The sequence below is a fragment of the Coenobita brevimanus genome, chromosome 107 (genome assembly GCF_032717465.1).
Source record: "Coenobita brevimanus isolate Jiangsu-jjx chromosome 107, ASM3271746v2, whole genome shotgun sequence".
Taxonomy (NCBI): Eukaryota; Metazoa; Arthropoda; class Malacostraca; order Decapoda; family Coenobitidae; genus Coenobita; species Coenobita brevimanus.
Window position 1 is genome coordinate 27,368,137 of NC_137060.1, and position 24,574 is coordinate 27,392,710.

The following is a 24,574-nucleotide window of genomic DNA, read 5'->3' on the forward strand; positions in this document are numbered from 1 at the left end:
ATAACAAAGCAACAGACTTATTGAATCTTTAATGGTCAAATTTGAGTCCAAGATTAAAATTGTAAAGTTAGATGAGTGAGGAAAAGGGGAGGGATGCCAATGAAAAGAGGAAGGAGGTTTGAGATGAGGGTAGTGAAGCAAGAAGAGTGAGGAAAGGGAGGGATTCGAGAGGGGAGAGGGGGGAGAGTTGAGATGAGGGTGGGTGATTGAGTGAAGATGCTAATAAGAGTACAAAGGAGTACAAAGGAAGGCAAATAGCAACAGACCTGCGATCCTTTCAAGGCTATTTGTTAACTTAGAAGAGAGAGAGAGAGAGAGAGAGAGAGAGAGAGAAGGTGTGAAGTAGTGAAAGGTGAAGGGCAGGATGCAAGAAGCGATGAATGGAGAATGAATGAGGGCAAGGCAGAGAGGCGAGGAATAAGAACAAGACGAAAGGCGAGGTTGAAAGTGTGAGGTGAGGATGAGTGGAGAGGAAATGAGTGAGAGACATGAGATAAGAATGAGTGGGGGAGAAGGGAGAGGAGGCAGGCAACGCTGGGAGGTGAGGGTGAATGAGAAATGAGGATAAATAAGAAAAACTGTGGGAAGAATAAAAGAACTGAAAGGTGAGAAGAGGAAGAGGTGAGAAGAGGTAATGAGTGAGCGGTGAATGAAGACAAGGCAGATGTTATGAGTAGGGTTCAGGAGTAATGATAGGTGAGGTTGCATGAGGAGTGAGAGTACATTAGAAACAGGAGGAGGTGAAAGATGAGGAACATGAGGTAGGGATGGACGAAAGGTGAGTGAGAGAGACAAGGGGGGATGAGAGAAAGGAGAGTAACTTACAAAGGCAGAATAAAAGACAACAAACTGCAACACACTTTATGAACCTTTCGGTGTTGTTTAAGAGAAGACTTTATTTAATTCTTTGAGCTAAAGATAAGGATAGCAAAGCAAGAAGGTTCCCCCGCCCAAGAAAAGGTGAGAGGTGAGGAAGGAATGAGGGTATGACAAGAGAGAAATGAAGGAGGGACGAGGGTGAGAAGTAAGAGGGGTTTGGGTGAGATGAGGGATGAGGTTATGACATGAAAAATAATGAGAAATGAGGATGAGAGATGAAGAAAAAAATGAATAAGGGCGAGGGAAGGGGGGTGAGGGGGGGAAGTGGAGGTTAAAGGTGAGATGATTGAGGTTGGGTGAGGGTGAAGGGTGAGGCTGAAGGTGAGAGAAGGATGAGGGGTGTGGATGAGAGATGGGGGAGAGGCGAGGTGGGGATGAGATTGGAAGGTGAAGGAGGGGTTGGGTGGAGGTGAGGAGGTTGAGACTGAGAGATGAGGGAAGGTGGAATGGGGGTGAGGGTGTGAGGTTGAGAGGTGAGGGAGGGGTGAGGGGGTGGGGGTGGCAGGTCAGGGGCGGCCACACCTCCTCCCTTTAGGAAGTTGGGCCCGTCTGCTTATTTGGCATACCACCATCTGTTCCCTCTCCCCCCCTCCCCCACCTCTCTCTCTCTCTCTCTCTCTCTCTCTCTCTCTCTCTCTCTCTCTCTCTCAGTAATCTTCTTCCCCTTCTACTTTTCACTTAATACCCTCTCTTCCATTCACTTACCTGTTATATTTCTTTTTTCCTCTTCTTCTTTGCCCTTCCTTCTCCCCCAGTTCCCTTTTGCCTTCGTCTTAGCCTCTTGATGTTATTTTTCTTCTTGGCTGTTATTTCCTTCTCTCCTCTTCTCCTGTCTCTTCTTTTCTTCCTATCTCGCCATGTCTTGCTTCCTTTCTTTCTCACATTCATTTCCTTCTTTCCTTCCCACATTCTTGTCATATCGCCACCATTCGTCACTCTCTTCCATTTTCTCTCCTGTTTACATCATTATCTTCCTTATTTGTACCTCTTATCTTCTTTCTTCTAATTCTCTTCTGTCATAATCTTCACCTCTTAATTTTATCCCTCCATATCGTACCCTCTCTAATCATTTTCTCCTGCTGACGTCATTTTTGTTGACTTGGGTGCTTGTGGTTCTGGTAATTGTTTGAACATATTTCTCTTATCATCTCCATATTTTGTCTCGTTAGCAGTCTCTTCTGTCAAGATGTCTACCTCGAAAATATCATACCAGCATCTTCTACTGTACATAATAATTTTTCTGGTATTGACATCAGTTTTGGTTATATTCACTTCCTTGCATTCATCCTTCAGTGATCATTCTCTCCTACTTATGTCGTATTTGGTGGCTAGGGAAAAAATATGTTCCTTATAAGACTTAACCTAAAAAAGACAATACAGTATATACACACACACGTCCTACCCGAGTTGCTAATTTCTGTGGGTCTTCAGAGAGGAGAGCACTGCCAAGGGTTTCCGACTACTGCTCTTCCTGCTTGATTTAGTGGCGTCTGTGGTTGTGGTAGGGGATGGTTGTTGTGGTAATGGTTGTGGTGGTGGGGTCTTGCTGCTCGGGTGTCGTTGGCGGGGTCGTGTGTGGTCGCGGATGGGAGGTGGGAGGGCGTAGTTTGGCTGGGACGAGGTGGGGGCGTTGAGGTTGCGGTGCGATGAGGTTGAAAGGTCGTGGTGATTGTGGGATGAGGTTGGGACGTGGAGTGATGAGGTTGGGAGGTCATGGAGAGAGCTGGAGCGATTTCGGCGAAGGCGGGATGAGGCTGGAAGGCCGTGGCTGTAGTGAGATGATACTGAAAGGGTGAAGGTGTGGCTGGGGGAGTTGGAACGGGCGTAGCTGTGATGTGGTGACCTGGAACGATTGTGACTGTGGAGGGGGGAGTTTGGAAGCTCGAGATGGGGTGGAGGGGAGGGGAGAGCGAGATGGGGAGGCGGGGAGGGAAGGTCGTGGCGGTGGGGAGAGTCACTGGGATCCTGATTGTGATTGTGTATAAGGGAACTCGGGTAGTCGTAGTCTTGATAGGGTGGCGTTGGGTAGTTATGATGGTGGTGGTTTGGGTGGAGGGAGTTGGAGTATTCATGGTCTTGGTGGTGGAGAGGTGCACTGAGATCCTGCTGTTGGAGAGAGCCTGGGTAGTCACTGGGTGAGGGTGGGTAGTCCTCGCTTTGGTGGAGAGCAGTGGTGGAGTAGGTATCGTGCAGGGCGCTGGGTAGGTCCTGGCTGCTGTTCAGTGTGGCCAGGTCATCGCTAGAGAGAACCGAATTGACCGGGTGGTGGACTAGCGTATCCTGAAGCTCTACTATGTAATCAATGACGTGTTGAATGACCTCCAGACGAGACAGCTTGCCTGCTTTGGGGCATCCTGGCACCAGTTGTCGCAGCTTCTCCAGGTATTCCCTTATCTCTTGCCGCTCCTGCCGTATCTCCGTCTGCCCTCGGCCAGGCCTCACGTTACGAGCCACCTGCTTGTTGTCCCAGCTGGTGGACTTCATGGTAACGGGAGCGGAGAAATGCCAGCTGCTGTCAGATGTGTGAGGAGGGGAGGGGGGTACAGAGGTCAGGTGAGGTGGGAGGCGAGTTGAGACCACACACACTCACACCGCCCACACAGCACGCCCTCCGCAGATGTTCACACCTGCACTTGAAAATACGGAAACTTTGGCACTGTCTCCCTTGCTTGGGTGTCCTTAGCACGTGGGGTCACAGTGTCCGGACGGGGAACTGGTTGTCACACGGTTTCTCCAGTTGACAGTCATAAACCCACACGCGGACGAGCGGTACAACCCTACTCTGACGGGGTACGGTTATACACTAGCGTACGAGAACCGCGGTTCTTCCTCATATACCTAACTTCATTGATGCTGGATTGGTAGCAACAACATCCCTACCGCGCGGGCCAATCGTAACCCCGTAAAGCCCCTAGCGTGCAGCCTAGTCCCGCCTCCCAACCCACCAGCCAATCAGAACACGGATTCATTGTGAGCATCCACAGTGCCGGGTCTCAGCCTGGGAAAATTCTGAGGGAGAAATCTGTATTACATTATGCCGGCATATGCTGTTGATATTTGCCGACTGGAAGGAAATATCGACCGTCACGCCAAACATCAAGGCGTACGTGAGTGCTGTTAGCCGTGGGAAGCCTGAGTTTGGCTACGTGGATGGATGCAGCAAGGAAATCAAAACAGACTTTGGTATCCGCGTGGGAACTTCTTTTTACCGTAGCACCAGGACACAGCCGGATCATTGCATCGGACAATTTTCGCCGCCTTCCCTCCCAGTCCCGCACAAAAACAGGCCAGTCGGGATACCCGGGAACCTTGTTTCGAATCCCCACTCCTTGTCAGAACCCACAGATAAGCCGATAAAAGGAAGATAGGGCAATAAAAGAGAAGGAGTTCGGAGAATGGCAGGAGAGTGTATGGTAGTGTCTGGCATTAGGCACCGAACCTGAATGAACTCTGCCTCACCCTGCAACATTTACTTGTGGTGTGCCTTGTTTTTATTTTTTATTTTTTCCCGGTATGCTTCGTTCATTCACAGGCCACACATATGTTCCCAATTTTTAGTCCCAGGAGAATGTTTTTGCTGCTAATTAATCTTCGGGAAATGGTATTGAAATGAGGGTCGTCAAAACAGCTGGCTTTAATACTTTCCAGATAATGTGATGGGTGTCGGCAGTAGCAGGAAATGAGTGTGATATTCATTTGATTGTTTCTGTTTCATACCATATGTTCTGTTATCGCATTTTTGACGGTAATAAATATCTGAGAAATGTGCTTGATATGGGAACGGGGAAACAGATGTCCCAATACTCTTTCTTATAAGGTGATAGGTGATGGCAGTAGCTGGAAATGTGTGATATTCGTTTTGTTTCTGTTTTGTATCTTATGCTGCGTTCAGGTATCAGTGAGGGTTGAATTATGTGTGAATGATTGTGTGGGTCATTTCACCGGGCATGCCGTAGATTGTTCTCTCGTATTTTTATTCTTTTTATTCATTTTTTTTGCTTATGGATCCAACCTCAGTTTTGTGTGTGTGTGTGTGTGTGTGTGTGTGTGTGTGTGTGGTGATGATGATGGGAATAAGTTAGGATAGGATGATGATTACGAATTTGAGTTCATGTTAATGATTCATCATCATTATCATCATCATCATGCAGTTGCCACTGTCAGAACAAAGGGTTCTGACAACCTTGCTCTCTCGGTCAACCTGTTCCTTCCCAGCCACAGACCAACTCACAATCACCCCCCTGTCGTAGCCCAGATTTGTGTTCTTAGGCAAAACAAGAATGAACTGAAGAGAAGTCCATCAGCAAACCACTAGTCTATAAGACTTTAAGTATTTTGACGTGACACTATGCAGGATGTGTCAAGGCAGATGGAATGAATTGAAGGAAGCTGGTGGATACGGGACATGGGAATATTCTGCATTCTTCCTCGTCCTTCCTGCCATGACATATGAGATGCCTTCACGTTTTGGCACTGATTTAGCAGGGTGGTGGAACAGCCCTGGTATACAGACAGTCAACCCCCTCCCTCTCTCCCAAGATGAATTAGGTGGACCGAGGTTAAGGGCATCTTCAGCCTTCAGTCCACCGGGTTCGTATACAGATGAGCTAACGCATAGGTTCGTTGTCAGCAGCATAAAGGCCATGCTGTACTGTACTTAAGGTGGCATGTGAGACTAGCATATTATCCTTGGCGATTTGTTTATATAATATGCAGGGACAGTCTCCTGTATGCTATTTTTATAGTTGTAGTATCTATATAGCTTTAATAACATAGGAGGGGATACTGGGGTGTAATCGCACGGTATCATGTCGTTTTACAGACGCTTCAACATGTTTGCCTGCGTCGGCCTTGTTCACTTAATGGCGACTCCACGCAGCTCGATCTCTGGCATCCTCCTTCTTCAGCTCCTTATCCCTGAGCTCACGCTCTTTAACCTCGTTCCAGGTCATTTTTGGTCTGCCTCTTGGAACCGTACCCTCGACCCGCATAGTTCTCTCCTTCCGCACCCAGGTGTGGTATTCCATCCTCTCAACATGCCCAGATCGCTGAGGAAGAGGGGTTATGAAATCTCCAAGCCACTTACGATATTGAGGTGTAATGTAAGAGTCAAATCGCCAAGGGAGAGTTGTTACGAAGTCTCAGAATGCGATCCCAAGGGTTAAACTTCTCTCATATCTCACCACAGGTCTGCCTGCCACGTCATCACTTTCCATCTCCTGGGTTCTTGTTGTCGTCTCATTGTTGCTCACTCGTAACTCGTTTACCCTCAGCTTAAGTATAGTTTTGCTTTTTTCGCGCACGCACGTGTGTGTGTGTGTGTGTGTGTGTGTGTGTGTGTGTGTGTGTGTGTGTGTGTGTGTGTGTGTGTGTGTGTGACTTTTCTTTAACATAAGCATACTTTTGCTTTGCGTGCGTGCGTCTGCGTGTGTGCGTGTGCGAGCGTGTGTGCATCTAGGAGGAATTTCATGAATGATTACAAAATTCTTCCCAGATTCAGGAAATTCCCGCCAACAAGCAGTTTGCACGATTCTTGCAACTGATATTAACTTGTCATTAGGTTTTATTCCAGGCCACCCCAGACGATTTTATTCAGCTGAATGAGTTGAAGGAGCCTGGGAGTTTAGTCGGTGCTAGTAACCCTTTCATGGTAGGGAGAGGTTTAGTAATCTATTGCAGTGAACATCAGACTTATTTCATTCTGCCAAGAATGAGTCATGGAACCCAAAGGATAATAGTGTTCTTGAAAACCGGAGTGCTGTTCCCGTAGATTACTGCACCTTTTTTATGTCGGCCAAAGTCATTCTCTTGGGGAAGTATTCGAAATGATAACCCCTATACGATTTTATTTAGATGAGGTACTTTATATTGTTGCTGTCTCCAGACGAATTTATTTAAAGGAGGTACTTTATACTCATGCTACTCGCAGACGATTAAGCTTTGGATAGAGCCGAAGAACTGGAGGGGCTGGACCTCCATTAACCCATTCATTGCAAAGAGGACTCCCTTTGACAGATTTGTCATGAAGCAGTTTATATCAATAAAAGAAATAGCGTAATCCTCGCTAAGAATCCATTTTCTGTGATGAATGTGTAGTGAAGCTGTTGTAAAACCTCAATACATTTTATTAACCTCTTGAATTCGATGACGTCCTTATATATAGATTATATACGTTACGCCCCTTATGTGAAAATGCCTGGTTCATGAATTAACCAATCTGACTTTCACGGGTTCGATGTTTTGAAGCACATAGCTAGGAAATCACATCACATAATTTAGACAAACATAGTTTTGGATATGGAAAAAACAATAGATATTTACAGTTTATTACAGTATGGGCTCCCAAATAAACAAACATGTACAAAACATCCTGGAATAGAAATTACACGAGGTTACAATATTACCAAAGACAAGGCAGGGGGGAGTCATCCCAGCTTAAAGCATCGCCAGACATGCATCCTGTAAATACACGAAGCCAGCTACCCTTCCAGAACGAAACAGACATGGCACCTGTCTTGGTTCCGTAGTGTCCTGGCGTCCCTGTCCGAACGAATACACCAGGCGACCACTACAAGGCCACACTACTCCTCTCTGGCCTCCCTCTCCCCAGACGTTGATCCCTGGCACCACAAACGCCAGTGACTGATAAGGTGATGCATAGCCCAACTAGTCTGCTTGGGCTGTAAGGTGGTGTGGGTGTCAGTGTGGACGACGTCACGTCAAGCATTTGACGACTGACTCGTGTGTTTGCTCCACTGCCTCACAACAGCTTGCATGAAAGGAGAAAGGAAAATTGCTAGATAGTAACTACACAGACGAGTCAAACTGGCTGACTGCTAGAGTTGGTCAGGCACTATATTGATCGGGTTGAACCATGCAATTAAATCAGCCTGCCCCAGGAATTGCCGTGGCACAGTCCAGTTCGTGGACTGGACAGGATTGCTGCCCAGTTCACAGAATCGTAAGTTATATATTATCCATTTTATAAACTGTGCAAACTGTGTGGACGAGAAATTATCGGTATGAAAATGGTTCATTAAGTACAGTGTATCAGATATATATTTACATATACTAATAAGCCAGTATAACCTAATAAACAGACCAGAGAAGTAAAAAGTCTGCAACTCCAGAGCAGGATCCTATTTGCATCTGATTCCTCTACACTACACCCTTCCCACAGTTTGATGGCACTGCTGCCGAAGTAAAGGTAGAATGTTGTCATTTCTGTTGGACAGTGCTTTGTATACACTCACCTTCATTCCCGGTTTTTGTCAAGTTCATGAATACAGAGTTCATTGCAAGCTCCTTAGTTCCCGTGCATTTGCCACTACCTTTGGCAGCTTACTGCAATCCACCATCAGAAAAGATCAGAAGTGTTTAGAAACTGTGTTACTTTCTTGGCAGTTTGTCTTTTTTTATTTATTTATTTATTTATTTATTTTTTTTAGCGTTTTAACTGTTGATGCCGTGTTGCACTGCCTGTCTTTTTTCTGTTGCTCCACTTCATGGTGGTTGTGGTGGTGTCGATCTTCTTCGCTCCTGTCACATGGAACACTCATCCAATTTTAACTCCTCAGTTCAACTACTTTATCCTAGTGACATAGCTATTATATTCTTGATACTTTAAGAGGCTTTTATTTAGCTTGGGCTTCAAAATTAAGCTTAGATACTGCCTCACCCCCTGACTGCTACAGGCCCTTTCTAAATTGTATTAAACAGTTTGATAAAGGCAAGATTAAACTAATAATAATGTCTTCAGGCTGAAAAGGTTGAGATATTTAACAACTGAGCATCTTATTTAATTCCAAACATCTCTTCTGTAATATAACTATCGTACTGTATACAGCTGTATATGCAGTAGGGTCACTCACCAGCTTCCAGCCACTGTGAGTAGAGTTCAAGAGGGTGATAATGTTTCAACACCGCGTCTCAGCTTCACACCTGTTGAATAATCTCCCTATACCTTCATTATGTGCAAGTAATCCATCAACCTCTTCACTGCAGTGATAAAGACATGGCAGTGAACGAGTTAGAAAAAGGGAAATGTACGTCTTGTAACACTAAACTGACTTAGGATTACGTCTGTTCCAGCTACTGATGTTCCCAGGGGCCGCTGCACCAACCACTATTGTGACAAAACCCCAACAGCAACAGAACGAGCCGGAGAGAGCTAACCGGGAACAATCAACCAGCCAACAACATATCTCAGAGATAAGCTAATACCTAATGATGTTACTGAATGCCTGCTAATCTAACCTAAACCGAAACTAACTTGAGTGACCTCTTGCCCACCCTCAGCCTCACTAGCTGCTGACCTGGCATGGTTTAAGTCTTCCCCCCTTACAAAAATATACCATCCATGCGAGCAGTGGATTGGAGGCAAAGTTAGATTGGGCCCAGAAATATACTTTTGATTTACATACTGATACAAGCATTCATGTGATTGCTGATGATCGAAAATAGCTTCCATGAAACTCATTGTCGATTTCCAGAAAAAATTAAAAACAAAATAGACTTTTCAGCTGAGCATGACTTATGGTGGAAATTGTGCTTACTGTAAGACCAAGTGGGAGCCTTGATGGATACAGTGGGTGGATCAGGTGGGAGGCTTAGTGGGTGGATCAGATGGGAGGCTTAGTGGGTGGATCAGGTGGGAGTCTTAGTGGGTGGATCAGGTGGGATTCTTAGTGGGTGGATCAGGTGGGAGTCTTGGTGGGTGGATCAGGTGGGAGTCTTGGTGGGTGGATCAGGTGGGAGTCTTAGTGAGTGGATCAGGTGGGAGTCTCAGTGAGTGGATCAGGCTGTAAATAAAAATAACCTCCGTTAAGGGTTTGTGTGTGTGTGTGTGTGTGTGTGTGTGTGTGTGTGTGTGTGTGTGTGTGTGTGTGTGTGTGTGTGGGTAACTTTGGGTATTGAGTGATTGTTTCAGAATATTTGAATTTTGAGCAGTCCATGGGATTTCCCCTCCCACTTTCGGAACCTTTATATGCAGTATATATATATATATATATATATATATATATATATATATATATATATATATATATATATATATATATATATATATATACACACTGTATAATGGGAGGAGGTAGAAACGTGTTCAGGTGTACTGTAGTCTGTTTCGAGTATAAAGAAATATCCAGGTTGTCATCTTTTTTAGTGCTGCAGTCTCGGGAATAATTCTTTGATGTACACCATAATTCATGGCATTGGCATCACCATAATGAGGTAAAGCCTGTGTTCACACAATGGTAATCGTTTGTGTAAAATAAAGATAAAGCACCGTACGGAACAATGATGGTGCCTGTGCTAAAATAATGCAATTGTTGATGGTGTTATTCCTTCAAGTCCAATGAGGCACACTTCATTGATTCTTGTAACAGCCAAACGTCTTGCACTGAAGGTATAGACAAAGGCTGTATCCCTAACGAGAATTAAATGGAAAAGACTTCACCAGACGGAAAAGATTAACGCCCGTAGTCTTGAAACTGAGGCGCGACGAATAGTTGGTAGCCTTGCATGATTAATTCAAAATTTAAAATCTTAAAATTACAAAAGAAAAAGGGAAGTTGTTGAATGCCGTGAAGAGTATGTATGAGGGTGCTAAGACTGCAGTGCGTGTGGACAGTGAACTGGCTGAATCCATGGTTGTTCAATCAGTATATGGATTGGGTTATAAAAGAGATACAAGGTTGGGCATAATGAGAGAGGGGCAGTGTGTGGAAACTCCCTGTACTGTTGTTTGCAGATGATACTGTGTAGTGAAGACGAAGGGGAGCTGCAAGACTTGGTGAATGAGTTTGGGAGAGTGTGTAAGAAACAGAATCTAAATGTGACTGCAGGGAAGAATGAAGTTGCAGTCTTCGAGAAAAATGAAGTCACTGAATGTACAACGAGGTTGGATGAGGAGGAAATGGAAAATGTGAATGTGTTTAAGTACTTGGGTAGTGTGATGAGTAAAGATGGAAGTTTAGAGGGTGAAGTGCTTGAAAGGGTTCAAGAAGGAAGAAAGGTTGCTGATTCTTTGAAAGCAGTGATAAGAAACAGGGAAGTGACCATGGAAGTGAGAGTTACTGCATGACATTATTGTGATACCAACTCTAACATTTGGAAGTGAAGCTTGGACCTTGCTGGAGGGACAGAAGTCAAGAGTGAGAGCAATGGAAATGAGTTATTTGAGAGGAGCTTGTGGAGTCACATTGGAGAAACAGACGACAACTGGGGAAGTGAAGGAGCGTTGTGGTGTGGATGTGGATGTGATGGGAAGCGTTAGAAATCACATTGAAGTGGTTTGGCCATGTGGAGAGGATGAAGAGCGAGAGACTGACGAGGAGGGTGCGTATGAATGAGGTGGAGGAGGGGCGAGAGGGAGGGAGAGGCCAAGGATGAGATGCAGGGATGGAGAGGTATATGGGAGAGGGGTGTGTGAGCTGGGAGCAAGGCAGTGAAATGGTGGGGGACAGGGTGATATGGAGGCGATTTGTTTGTGACCACCTCTTACAGGATTAAGGCGTCTGACAACAGAAAAAGAATAAAGTTTCTAAGATTCACATACAATATAATTTTATAAAATCAGCAATTCATATCTCCTTTATTATTAAGGACTGGCATTTGTTCTTGAATACCCTGTATAAGAGTATGCATACGAACTTTGTACCGTGGAAAAAATTCGGTGTCAGACAGTGTCAAATGGTTTCATGCGGTCATTAATAACCATAACGAATATGCCTTGGCCGGTTATACTGATTTAAATATATTTCTGCCCCAAATGCCTGTTTTTGCCATTTTTCCCACCCAGAACCACGAAATCCCACCAGTCCCCCAAGACATGGGGAGGGGGGGTTAATTTGAAAACCAATCACGAACACCGAATATAAAGGCCAGATTCGTTCAGGTCACACCTAAATACATCAGGAAAATATATTGTCAAACCAACACAAAATGGTGCGGACTTGTAAGGGTTTACCGAACGCAAACATGAGACAGGTGATGCCACTCCTTGGGCTTTTTCCAAAGATCTTGGGATTTAGGGTCTAGTTTTGGTATATTGGGATTTTTATATCTAAGAGCTGGATATCTTAGGATTTTAAAGTTTTCTCATTGTATCTTTAATTATTGGAGTGGATTGGAAGTCAGGTATAATTATTCCCTTGTACAAAGGAAAAGGGGAAAAAGAAGTGTGTGGTAATCATAGGGGCATTTGTCTTCTTAGTATAATAGAAAAAGTGTATGGTAGGATACTTATAGACAGAGTTAGAGAAAGAACAGAGAAATTAGTTGGAGAAGAACAGGGAGGCTTTAGGAAGGGAAGAGGTTGTGTAGATCAGATATTCATTCTTAGATCTTTAGTGGAAAAGTTTCTAGAGAAGGGAAAGAAGTTGTATGCGGCTTTCATGGATTTGGAGAAAGCATATGACAGGGTGGATAGACAAGGATTGTGGAAAGTGTTAAGAATATATGGAGTAGATAGGAAGTTGTTGAATGCTGTGAAGAGTATGTACGATGGTGCGAAGGCTGCAGTGCGTGTGGATGGTGAACTAAGTGAATTTTTCTCTTTGAAAGTTGGTTTGAAACAGGGATGTGTCATGTCTCCATGGTTGTTCAATCTGTACATGGATGGGGTAATAAAAGAGGTACAAGGTAGGGTAGTGGATGTTGGAGTGGCCCTGGTGAGAGAGGATAGTGTTTGGAAACTCCCTGTACTGTTGTTTGCAGATGATACTGTGTTGTTGAGTGAAGACGAAGGGGAGCTGCAAGGCTTGGTGGATGAGTTTGAGAGAGTGTGTAAGAAACGGAATCTAAAGGTGAATGTAGGGAAGAGTAAAGTGATGGTCTTTGAGAGAGGTGAAGTCAGTGAATGTACAGCGAGGTTGGATGGTGAGGAATTGGAGAATGTGAGTACGTTTAAGTACTTGGGTAGTGTGATGAGTAAGGGTGGAGGTTTGGAGGGTGAAGTGCTTGAAAGGGTACAGCAGGGAAGAAAAGTTGCTGGTTCTTTGAAAGCAGTGATAAGAAACAGGGAAGTGAGCATGGAAGTGAAAAAGTTACTACATGACAGTATTGTGATACCAACTCTAACGTACGGAAGTGAAGCTTGGACATTGTTGGAAGGACACAAGTCAAGAGTGAGAGCCGTGGAAATGAGTTATTTAAGAGGAGCCTGTGGAGTCACGTGGAGAGACAGGCTGACGAATGAGGATATAAAGGAACGTTGTGGTGTGGATGTGGATGTGATAGGAAGCGTTATGAGGAACACACTGTGGTGGTTTGGCCATGTGGAGAGGATGGAGGGTGAAAGAGTGACGAAGAGAGTGTATGTGAGTGAGGTGGAGGGGGGAAGAGGGAGGGGGAGGCCGAGGATGAGATGGAGGGATGGGGTGGAGAGGTATATGAGAGAGGGGGGTGTGAGTTGGGAGCAGGGCAGTGAAATGGCGGAGGACAGGGCGACTTGGAGGCGATTTGTTTGTGGCCACCCCAAACGGGATTGAGACGTCTGGCAATAGATAGATAGATCTTTAATTATTTAGGTTTACAGGTTAAATACTATGTGAATACCATAGAAATTATCCATTTACTTTATTCTTTCATATACACAAAAAGATGACCACTCCAGGGACAAAGTACTTTCACAACTATGTTCTTTGCAAAGTAGACAAAATGAATATTGAGTTCCAGTCGCAGTACTTTCGCCTTTCAACTCTATATTCTACAATAGCTGATGAATATAGATGCATCTTTGCATTGTTTGTTGAATGACGAAGTAATTCAATCACTAGGGCCGAGCAACATTAATCCCCATGATTATGCAGTATAGAAGAATATGTTGATGATATTGACCTCGGTGGGAGATGTGAGTCCATGCTTATATTAAGGAGTATCTGAGAGAAACCGAAAGATTATTTCATCTTGACTGTCAGAAGTTTTTGGTGGAACTTTGTGCTAAAAATGCGAAAGAGATTTACTTTTGAGGGGGACAGTGTTCTTGTCATGCTGCGAGTTCTTGACCCCAAAGAAGCACTCTCCCTTCAGAGAAGCTTACACTTTATTGTAAAATTGGAGTCCACTTTCCTGCACTGATTAAAGAAGACTAGATGAACTACAGGACGAGTGAAAATATTTGTTGCATTTCAAGGCGTCACTGATAAATGTGATTGACTCAGTAATTAATTTCTGGCTTCAACTGCGGACGGTAAAAGATGGCCATAACCATCCGAAACTCAGCCTCCTCCCTTACTTCATGTGCTGCCTCCTGGCTCTGCCCCATTCGTCTGCAAGTGTTGAGGGAGTATTCTCTCAATTAACACTAATCGAACAAACAGACTTCATGTGTCAACTGTTGCAAGCTGCCTTCAAGTTAGGCAAGCAATTGCACGACAGAAAGCAACATGCTGTAAGTGGGAGCCATCGGCATCTTTAATAGATGTTCGTTAATAAATATGTGAGACTGTCTCGCTGGAAGTGGCTGGGGCACATATACAGAAAAGAAGGCAGTTTAATACAGGATGTGCCAGAGTGGACTGCTAGAGGAAGAAGAGGTAGAGGTAGGCCGAGGGAAACCTGGTTGAGGACAATGAAAAAAGAAGCAGGAGAGGAGTGTTGGTGGGACCTGAAGGAGATGGCAAGAGACAAATATTGGTGGAGAGAGTTCATTGAGGCCCTATGCATCCCGTGGGGTGCCACAGGAAATGATTGATTGATTGATTGATTGATGTAGGTAGGTAGGATGGTATGTCTTGGTAACGGTATATATGTATGTCTTAGCTATGTTTGTCCATGTGTGTATGTTTCTATGTGTATGGTGATATGTATTTGCAGTATGTCGGACTCATATGCGATAAAAAAAAAAAAAAAAACGTCTAGGAATTGTCATATATCAGAATTTAATCATCTGGCTCCTATGACTCAGGCTTAGCTGAATAAAATCGTCTGGGGTGAGTTAGAGGAATAGAGTTGCCCTAACCATGAGAGGGTTGATGGTGCCAGTATCATCACTCTGGCTCCCATACTAACTTGGATGAAGAAAATCGTCTGGGAAATGTTTTGAGTAATTACTAGAGAGGACAGGACCTTCAGAGCTAATAGATGGTGTAAGAGCTGGTAGATGGTGTCAGGAGCTAGTAGATGGTGTCAGCAGCTAGTAGATGGTGTCAGAAGCTAGTAGATGGTGTAAGAGCTGAAGATGGTGTCAGGAGCTAATAGATGGTGTCACGAGCTTGTAGATGGTAAGAGGTAATTGATGTCAAAAGGTGTCTGAGCTGATAGGTGGTGTTGGAGCTAAAAGATGGTGTCAAAGCTGATAGATGGTGTCAGAGCTGATAGGTGGTGTCGGAGCTAAAAGATGGTGTCAGGAGCTAATAGATGGTGTCAGGAGCTAATAGATGGTGTCAGGAGCCCCACAGAGTCAGATAATAGAGCTCGCGTTTATCAGATATGCCGCTGAAGTTTCTTAATGCATAATGGGGGCGCGGGATCCCTTGGGAGGATTCACTTGGATTGCGTTAATGTCATAAATATTCAAACTGGAATCTTAAACCCCTGATTATTCTGCCCCGGGATGTAAGGTTAGTGTAGGGGGAATGCTTGTCAATTACACATGGGTTCTTACGCTCTGGATTCGTTCGAGTTGAATCATCCCCCCTCCCCCATCTCATTTTGAGATGTTTTCCATGTTTGAGAACTCCCAGTATTATTTTATACTACCCCTTTGCACAACCTAACTCGGATGACTGTCCAAAGGAAAACGTTAGTATACGAAAATAGGTAATAAATAGGAACCTTTTGCTAATTCATCTATCTATCTATCTATCTATAGCCCGACGCCCTAATCCTGCAAAGGGTGGCCGCAGACAAAACGCCTCCAAGTCACTCTGTCACCCACCATTTGACTCCCCTCCCCCCAACTCACCCCCCCTCCCTCATATACCTCTCAACTCCATCCCTCCACCTCATCCTCGGTCTACCCCTCCCTCTCCCTCCCTCCACCTCACCTACATACACCCTCTTAGTCAGTCTTTCATTCTCCATTCTCTCCACATGTCCAAACCACCTCAGTGTATTTCTCCTAATCTTTTCAACCACATCCATATCTACCCCACAACGTTCCTTCACTTCTTCATTCGTCAACCTGTCCCTCCACGTCACTCCACATGCTCCTCTCAGGTAACTCATTTCCACTGCTCTCACTCTTGACTTGTTCCCCTCTTGCAAGGTCCACGCCTCGCTTCCATACGTCAGGGTAGGGATTACAATACCATCATACAGTGACTTCTTAACTTCCATACTCACCTCCCTATTTCTCATCACTGCTTTCAGTGTACCAACAACCTTTCTTCCCTGCTGTACCCTTTCACGTGCTTCATCCCCCAAAGTTCCATCCTTACTCATCACACTACCCAAGTACTTGAATGCACTCACATTCTCCATATCCTCACCATCCAACCTCACTGCACACTCTGTGACTTCATTCCTCTCAAACACCAGAACTTTACTTTTGTTTACATATACTTTCAGCTTCCTCCTCCTACACACTGTCTCAAATTCATTCACCAAACCTTGCAACTCCCATTCATCTTCACTCAACAATACTGTATCATCAGCAAACAGCAACACCGGAAGCTTCCAAATCTCACCCTCATTCATTAGGGCCACCCCTACATCCACTGCCCTACCTTGCACCTCCTTTACAACCCCATCCATATACTGTATATATTAAACAGCCATGGAGACATCACACACCCCTGTTTCAGTCCCACATTGAGATCAAAGAACTCACTCAGCTCACTATCCACTCGCACAGTAGCCCTAGCTCCCTCGTACATACTCTTCACAGCACTCAACAATTTCCCCTCCACTCCATATATTCTTAATACCTTCCACATACCCTGCCTATCTATTCTGTCATAAGCTTTCTCCAAGTCCATGAAGGCAGCATACACTTTCCTTCCCTTCTCTACATACTTCTCCACTAAACATCTTAGAACAAATATCTGATCTACACACCCTTTTCCCTTCCTAAATCCCCCTTGTTCTTCTCCAACTAGCTCCTCTGTCATATGCCTAACCCTATCAATGAGTATTCTACCATATATTTTACCAGTCACACTAAGAAGGCAAATACCCCTATGGTTACCACATACTTCTCTCTCCCTTTTTCCTTTGTACAGAGGAACAATTATACCTGATTTCCAGTCCTCTGGAACCCTTCCCTCTTCCCAAGCCAATCTACACAACTTCCATATCCACTCCACAACAATCTCACCCCCATACCTAAGCATTTCACCACACACTCCATCAATTCCTGGGGCCTTTCCCAGCTTAATCTTCTTCATCGCTTCCACTACTTCCGACCTACTGATCTCTTCCTCCCTCCTCTCATCTCTTCTTCTCCCAGCCATTCCCCAACCACTTATACCCACACTGCTCTCACTCTCTACATTCAACAAATCCTCAAAGTGCTCCTTCCATCTCCTCAATTTCTCTCTCTTCTCCACCAACAATCTATTATTCCTATCTTTCACTCCCCTACTATTTCCCCTTTCACACTGCCTTACTTTCTTTACCTCCTTCCAAAACAATTTCTTACTCTCCCTCCATTTCACACTCAGATTCCTCCCAAACTCTTCATCCACTTTCTTCTTACTCTCCTTCACCAGTCTCTTAACCTCCCTTCTCCTGCTCACATATACCTCTCTCTTCTCTCTCTCATCTTCTCCCCTACCTCTACTCGCCAACCATTCACCATATGCCTTCTTCTTTTGTTCCACAGCTCGTTTCACCTCATCATTCCACCATGCTGGCCCTTGCACACCCTTGCATCTCCTCCTCACTCCACAAACCGCCTCACACGCTGCGCTTATCTCTTCCGTGAATATCTTACATACGTCTTCCACCCCTTCCATCTGCTCTAGCTCATACCTTCCCAATCTTTCTTCCACTATGCTCTTATACTCTGTCATTTTCTCACTATCTTGCAATTTCTCCACTCTTCATGACTACATTTAAAAAGATTAATTTAAAGTTTATATTCGTAGATATCTGAATGTATTGGAAGGTCAGTTTTGCTATTTTGAGAACATTTCATTAATCAATCAATCCCTATTTGTACGATAATTAGTGCGGAAGTACGAAAGCATGTATGGCTGTAGGACCGTAGGACGCCACATTTGTTGCTTTGCTGTTGGACTGTGCCCTCTCGAGCTTGGTAATTTTGACCGTATTTCGTTGTTTCCTAATTATTTCACGTTTCCCATGAATTGCTGATTGTTTGTAGATAATTCTGATATCACAATTAACACTGCAGAAGTAGAATATTTAAAAAAATCTGATATCCCGCTTCACAGGTTCAGGGCAGGGAAGGTGAGAGTGGATGTGAGTGGTACGTTTGTTTGTTTCCCCTATATTTTTCTCTGCTTTCAATATCAATACATTCCCACAAGTTACTGAATAATTTTGAGTAATTTTGGAATAACAGTTGTTAATGGAGGAAATCTAAATTCCTATTCCCATATCACTTATCAAACTCCTGTCAGGTGAAGATAAACAGGTGTTTTAGTTACCGGTATGTAGTCTAAATTGTGCAGAAATACTTGTGCATATTGGTACATTTACATCAGCATTTTGTATTTTTTCCAGGCATAGCTTTGTGCACTTAAATTGTGGTGTTAAATATAGTAATAACAGTAAAGTACCCGGTAGTGGTAATTAAACTCGAATGTCAGATAAAATTACTATGCTACTCCAGTCCACCCATCACTACTATTACAGTTTCTACCCATAATTGATTTAGATGGGCCAGTGTCAGTATGTTCATATTATTGGATTGTGATAGATGTGTTGGAAGGAAAAGTTGTGACAGTTGTTGAACTCATCAGAGTCAAAAGTAAAAGGTTACCCTAAGACTCATTGAATTTCATGCAACCACAGCTTAATCTTCAGGTTGTGAGTATGGCACAGTTCCTCAAGTGAAAACAGTCCTGTTGCAATGTTACTTATGGGAAATTTGGGATTTTTTTTTGGAAATTTCAGTTTTGGGGGGTTTTGCCTAAAAGCATAATATGATTATCTGTGTATTTTGACATGGGCCAAATCTCTCATTGAGTTTCAGTGCATGTGTTTAGTACCGTATCGAAAAAAGAGGAAAGAGGGAAGGATTAATTCTCCAGGTTCTCGTATTATTTGTTATTGTAACTATATTGAGCTAACCTAACCCACTTTCGAATTTGATGTGAGAGCAAAGATAGGACATAGAAGTATCCCCTCTCCTCTTATGTAACCGAAATATTATGAATTTTCACGTGGAAACATTTACGAACACTGTAGGTGAGGACAAACAGTCCTTTTGACTTTGTTTAGATGATATGAGGCACGATACATGAAGTGGCCTGCCAGTTTATCATAAAATGGAATATTCAAACTTATATTAGAATATCAAGAGCATAGCCATTATGAGTCAACTGTACAGTAATTTACAGTTTAATGAATGTTAACTGATTAAAGATTTTACACTATATGGTAGGTGATACAGCCTGCCAGTTATATTATCAGACAGAATATTCAGACAGTTTTAGAGTTTCCAAGAGTGTGGTCATTATGAGTCAACTATACCATTGCCATTGATGAACCCCGGTCCATGTGGCTGAACAGATGTGTAAACCACAGGCAAGCATCCGCCTCTGCAGGGCCATCCTGTGCAGCAAAGACGTTCCCATGCGTAATTACAATACGGTTTATTGAATGCCAGCTCATTATAATGCAGAATCGTATTATTGTTGCTCCCCTGTGATTATTATATAACATTGAATCATGTGGTGTAGTTTTCTCTTTATTCTGGTTACCTGCAGGTGATTTTCTTCATCCTTTTGAAGTAGATTTAGAAACCCAGCCTTTTGACGGGGATGTTCGGCCAGACTGCATAGGGAACAACTACCCAGCCTTTAGAAGTACAGTATTAACCCCTGCATTACTATACCTTTTTTACCTTAGTGGCCCAGATTTTCATCTTTTGCACTTAGCAGTGGCAGGAAATGACATTTCTATGGTTCTGCATCTTTTCCATAGAACTTTTTCATAACTGCATCATATTCTAATGCTAAAACAACCCAGCATTCAGGATGAAGGGATAGCAAGAATATAGGAATCTCTCCTTTGTATGAGTAGTGTGTGGTGGAAATAAGAATTTAAAAATGTCACTGTATTGAATTGGTTAACAGTTTCAGTATCATGAATTTACATTATTATTTTTGAATTGGAGAGTTTACACATAGTATTCACACTTACTCCCATCCATGAATCATTGGATGGGATCACTTTACTAGTGATAGTAGTAGTATGGTAATAGTAGTAGTTGTTTCCTAGGCAGTCTGGCCGAACAGCCCTGAGTCCCGAAGGAAGGCCAAGGCCAAGATCGAGCTTTCCACAGAGCTCTCAAGGAGTGTATGTTGTGTTGTTGGCGTAGATGATTGTGTGCAGTGCAGTCTTCCATAATGTGCTTAATAGTATGTGGTGTTGTGTTACATCCTGGACAGGCATCAGCAATGGAGTCATCCAGCCTCTTCTGGTAACTTAAGAGGGCTGGATGATGCCCACATCTCAGCCTGGCCAGGTTGATCCTGTCCTCACGAGGGAACTAGGATTTAGGAGGGTGGATATCAGGAGGCTGTGCATGCAGCTGTGTGTTGTCTTTAAGTGACTGAATAGAGCGGCTAGTTATTTGAGTATTGATATGCTTCTGGAGGCTGGTCTGAGGGGGGAGAGATGACAGTACAGTAAGACCTCATTATAACGGACTGATTCTGGAAAATGCGAATTCCGATAAAAGCGACATCCAGACTTACCCCTGCTAACCCAGACTTTTTCTGGTATATCAGACATTAGTCCAGATCGCACCAATGGTTTTTAAACTGTTTCACTACCATTGCAGTACTGTACTGTGTTATAACTTCACTACGTTAATCAAATGGTATAATATATATAATAATACTGTACTGTACTGTACACTGATAAACATGTCTTTTATTTACCTTATTGTGGTGAACATAGCTGAAGTAGTCAGGCAGTCCGGACTGCTTCTGGCTTTATCAGACTTTTTCTGATAGATAGGAATTTAGTCTAGTAGCTCCTCGATTCTGATAAAAGCGAATTCCAGTCTATTGAAGTCCGTCATATCGAGGTTTTACTGTATTTGTGTATGATATCGTGTGCTGGGTGTTGTTTTGATATTCCTTGGTGTGACTGGATGTGCTGCCATGTAGTGTAGTGGATGTTGTAGGTTTGTGGAGGCTGCAGTGAGAATTTGGGTGCCTCTCATGTCTAGATGATCCTTGACTTTGAGGACTGGTTTCTTGATGTAGGTGGTCTGTGGGTTTAGTAGCCGCACAGCCTGTGATTATTATTGTTCTGTATGGTTTGTAAAGTGTTGCAGTGTGTTTTAGTGAGGTTAGGAGCCCAAGCAGGACTTGCATAATTCATCACTAAACGTATGTATTGTTTGTACACTGTGGTGGTGGTTTCTTTGTTGTGTCCAAATATTGTATGGGCAAGTGTCCTCAAGGCATTGAGTCATGGTGTTAATTTACAGTATCTTTAATGTTTGTGATGTGTTGTTTAATTGACATTGATGTATGTTACACTAAGGATTTTAGGTGTGTGTGTGGTAGGGGAGTGTTGTTTATGGTGAGGTGTGGAATGTGACTGTGTTCTGCTGTCTAGTTTGTGAAAAGGGTCACTGTAGATTTGGCTGGGGCTGTTTTGAGCCTGTTTGTGGTGAACTGAACCCTTTGTGTGTCGGCTCGGAGTGATAGGTTTTGAGCATGTTGGACATAGCTGTGTATTTGTTTGTGGGTCCTGGATTGCTTCCAATGTCCCCGGCTTGAAGAAGTTGTCGAGAAATGACCACCGGGGAGTCATTTCTCGATGTGGAAAAAATGTTGCTGTTGTGTGTGTTGTGTTGAGAGATGTGGTACTTGCCCAGGCAACCGAAGCCTCTCCCAGGTTCTCAGGCCCCGTGAGGGGCCAGGGGGGTTTGCGGTGGTTTGGCCCCCACGTTGTCCTGCTCTTCTGCTTCAACAGCATCTGGGGGTGGACCTGCAACGAAGATGCGACTGCTCCAGGTCTACTTTACCAATGGTAGAAAGTGGTGTTCCTTGGCATTACGAGTTAATGCCTATCAGGACCCGTAAAACACTGCTGGAACATGTACAGGTGACCTACTTCCCAGTGTCAAGACATGTGATAGCCAGCCATCATAATACATACTCTTAGGTCTCCCCAAACACTACCTTGTGATTACAAACCACAGACCATGCTAGCTTTTGTAAGTGTTTTTACTTTATAGTTGCTCACCTTGTGTAACATTCTTAACCAAGTACTGTACAGTAGTGTGCATCTCCTTTCTAGTATCACTTATACCAAATTTTTCATAGCACAGGAATAAGGTAATTTTCAGTGAAGATGACTTGTGTACTGCACCCCCCCCCCACTCCTCCAGTATGCACTTGAAAGGCTGTGCTGTGTACAAGGAAAATTCTGCAATGAATTGAAACAGTTCTGAGTTGTATTCCTAGTTAGGACTGAAGGGGCACAGTAAAACTTACCTATGACCTCAGAACAGCTGTATAATGAATCACAAGCAACTTTTAATAGGACAAAATCTAATCTTTTATTTGTTTGCAGAGTAAATGATGATTGGTTGGAAAATCCTCACCCACACCACCACACCACACCCATGCTGCTTCACCGGTTGTCTAGGAGAGAAATGGGAGACACTGCAGGACATTAGCCCCCACCATCCATGCACTTAATGTAATGATACCTTCTGGTGATGACAGGGTTTTGTAACCCAGAATAATCTATTTCTTACTTTAAAACTGTATAGTGAATCAAGTTGCCTTAAGTGAATATAAAGTATTAATTCACCAGCAACTAAATTATAAAACAGTGTTAAGTGAAAGAACAAATTACCTCCATAAGAGAATCATTGCAATATCTGACGATACCCTTTTCACACCTATAATATCCTTCTCTTCATTTTGAATGGTTAGTGCTATGGAAAGGATGTAGAGCCCCAGCATTGTCTTTTTCTGCCAATGAGCTACAGAAATTAAACTACAAAAGGAAAAAATCTGGGCAAGGTTAAGGTAAAAAGAATGTAATCCTGGAACTGGTATCGATGAAAGCAGAAACTGATATCCCCTTAGCATACAAAATCCAGCAGCCTGTAATGTCTATCAGCTGCCATTGCCTTTCAAGTCACTGAACTCTTGCTCATGTTCATCAGAGTTTGGGGTTCATCTCGCCTTTAGAATGGCTTTGTATGCTGGATATCATTTATTACTTTCAAGTATTGTACAATGATAAAAATTATATTCTTTTTCAGATGCACATTTAAGAGTGCAGTACAGTAAAGGCTGTATTATTAAAACAGAACGTAGTTGTGAATATGCCATGAAATTTTTATAATGATTTCTGAGGCATGTGATACAGAACATCTCTTACTGTAGTACCTTTGCTGACCACATTATGCAGTGTGGGATGCAGGCTGTATACAATTATTTCATTAATGTAATAATGATAGAACAAGTCTAACCTTTCTGTATCATTGCTGGTTACGCTGAAATATGGTTTTCAGGCCGATCATTTAAAAAATACTTTCAGGTGTTTTGCCGTATAGAAGATAATTACAGCTGCTTCATAAAATGGCCAAAGAATAATTACAGGTGCTTTGTAAATGATCATCAGTATCAGTGGACTTACACCTTTGTGCACTTATGTTAATAATACGGTCATTAGTCCTTGTAAGTAAGAGATGTTACAAAATATTACAGCTTTTTCCATACAGCTGGTGCAGGAAATTTGGGGAATTGAACAGTTGACTGCCCTTTCTTCTCCTCCCTCCATTCCTTCCTTCCTCTTCTGTCTTTCGTTCATTCTTTCTTCATCCTTCTGCCTACGGGTGACTTTTACATTCCCTCTTTTTGTCTTTCATTCATTCATTCTCTCCTGGTCCTTCTGCATATGGGTGACTCTACACTGAGTGACAAGCCGAATGGTTTCCTGTGCACCATGAAACCATTTACTATGCTGAATGGTAACCATATAATCAAATTATGGTACCTGGTGGTTTAGTGGGTAATTGCAGGCTCCAGTTGGATTGAGCTGGTGGAGGTTTATATCCAAGGGGTGGTTGGGGTTATTGCTCACGTAATGCCACTTAGGGATGAGTGAAGATGGTCACTCTCATCTTAAATGTCAGAACCAACATGCCTAGCCCCGAGCTCCTACTCTCCTAATGGGGCAAGGTAGGATTGCATGATGGATGGATGGATGGACATTAAAATTAAACTTTTCAAACAAGAGAGGTTAGATGGAGTATGAGAGGCTTCAGAAGTATAATAAAATTGTCTGGTAATAGCAGTAGTAAACTAAAACACACACATCAGATCAAGGAAGTTTACAAATTAAATCATTGTACCATGCAGGTTCCATTCTTACATGTATACAGTAATGTCCACCAATATGTCCAGATTTACAGTGCCAGCCAAATGGAAAAAGTTGACTTAGTACAGTATTGCAGTCACTTCAGTATTGATCCATTTCCGTATAATATTTAATCAGTGTTAGCAGCATCTGAAATCCAGGATTATGATCAAGCCTAATGTATTTCTCAGAAATAATGTTAAAAATGTCATAATCATTC